The following is a 2,123-nucleotide window of genomic DNA, read 5'->3' as shown; positions in this document are numbered from 1 at the left end:
GACTAAGATGTCTTGCAATTTCTAAGGCAACAACCTGGAAAGTTCCTTTAAAAAGGAAAAAAAAAAAAAAACTGGAAAGCTCCTATCCTAACAAAATGGAGTATTATGTGTGGAGAAATGGTGCTTAAACACAAATGCTTAGGAGAGGCAAAAACCTCATTAAGAGTCGTGGAAGAAAATTGTGGAGAACCTTCCCAAGTACCTGTAAAACTTGAGTTTCTATTGCCCTGATCATACCCTAGTGTCCCCATCTTGACCAGAGCTAATGATTCAGAGTAAGGTTTGTGTGTGCCACCCTACACACAGACTATCAATCACCTAAAGCCACCATTGTCCTGAGTCCCTACAAGTTTTCCAATTCCTCACCTACAGGGATGGCAAGAACCCCTCTCTGAAATTTCTTCTATAGAAAATTAAAGCGTCAGGTATCATCATTAAATTCCTAGAACTCCTAGGAGGTTATACACCAGAAATAATAGAGTTAGGACACCAAGATAAGATTTAAAGGACATTTGAATAACTGAAATTGATCATAATGAAGTAACCCTCCAGAGTAAACCCAGATTGAAAAAAATTAGATGACAGAGGTGTGTAATAATTTTAGCAAAAGGCACTGAGATAATACTAATTTTGTTTTAAGAGAATCCACTCCCAAGAGCTTGAAGTACTATAATTTATACAAGTGTATTCTAAGTTTATTTGATTGAAAACTATGTTCAAAAATCTCAGGATCTCAAGAATGTTTGGGAAAAGCATCTTGTAAATGAAACAAAAAAATTTACTTGATTCCTTCTACTGGCAAATGCTTAGAAAACATTTAAAGCTTTTATTTATATAAAGCTAAAATTACATGACTAACTGGTTTATTTTCAGAAGAAAAAAATTTCCTTTGTGCCAATAAGTATAGGTTACAAACTAAAAAATAGATAAAAGGCCTAATTACCTAAGATTTATGTCTTTAGTGGGGAAGAAGTGGCAATTTTAATATTGCATAATAGCAAAAGCAACCAAAAAGATAAGAGCTGAACCAAGAAGATAACCTATAAGAACTAAATCAAGGGGCTCCTTTACCCTCTGAATTCTAGTTGAACTATGCTAAGGGGAGCCCTATAGAAAATGAGAGAGAGGAGAGTATAACTGGATTGTTTCTCTCCCTGACTCCTCTGCTGGAAGACCCCAGTCTGGCTGGCTATGCCCTGCAACTGAAAGGCAGCTCCTGTAAGGTGGTGCTCTCCACACAGCCTCTCTTTCCAGGTTCTGGTAACTGCTCCCTCCTCTTCTCCCCTCTGATCTAGAAGTGGTAACAGCTCTCTGACATTGCTGTCTGGAACCATCTTGTGCTATCCCTACACCATGCCCACGCCTTTGTAAATAATCCCTCTTCTCAAATTACCCAGTTTAACCGGGCCATCTATTTACCAGGCCCCTGACTGGTACTGTTAGCTAGACAACAAAGCATACCAGATATTAAAAGTCATGAAAATGGTCTACGGCCATGTTACCCTGAACAAACCCAATGCCATCTGATCTCGGAAGCTAAGTAGGGTCAGGGCCTGGTTAGTATTTGGATGGGAGACCACCCAGGAAGACCAGGTGCTGTAGGCGTAAAAAATAAAAAAATAAGGGATTCTAAACTGACAAGGTCCTTGTAATCTGTGAAGTCCACCAAGGGTTGCCTTGCCTAAACAAAACAAAACAAAAAGTCATGAAAATGTTCCATATCATGAAAACTCATTAAATGGTACATTTAAATTGGATGCGTTTTTAGTGCATGTAAATTATACCTCAATAAAGTTGATTTTTAAAAAAATTAGTCTGTGAAATCTGTGCCCCTTGGTTTCCATGGGTCACTTGATAATCCTTTGCATAGTCCCCATATCACAAGAGACCTCTCCCTGCCTTCATACTCCCCTGTGTCTCAAGATATCCCTGAACAATAAGAAAAATACTTAGCTGGGAAGGAAAAAGAAAAAACCTTCACAGCTTACTCAAGTTATTATGCTAGTTCCACATTTTGATTCTGAATAAGTTATACTTTTAAAAGTTTGTAATCTTAAAGTGCTGAAAGAGTTGATTGAACTTCAGGTATGTGTGTGCTTCTCTATTTCTTCCCCCTGTCTGTA

General features: G+C 38.0%; 1 pseudogene; it reads left to right on the top strand.

The window, feature by feature from the left end:
- Positions 1-1,485: 1,485 nt before the first annotated feature.
- Positions 1,486-1,605, top strand: LOC112473990 (annotated as a pseudogene).
- The last annotated feature ends 518 nt before the right edge of the window (positions 1,606-2,123 follow it).

This window comes from Pteropus alecto, unplaced genomic scaffold (assembly GCF_000325575.1).
Source record: "Pteropus alecto unplaced genomic scaffold, ASM32557v1 scaffold311, whole genome shotgun sequence".
Taxonomy (NCBI): Eukaryota; Metazoa; Chordata; class Mammalia; order Chiroptera; family Pteropodidae; genus Pteropus; species Pteropus alecto.
Note: the sequence above shows the minus strand (reverse complement) of the source record. Positions and strands in the feature narration are given on the sequence as shown.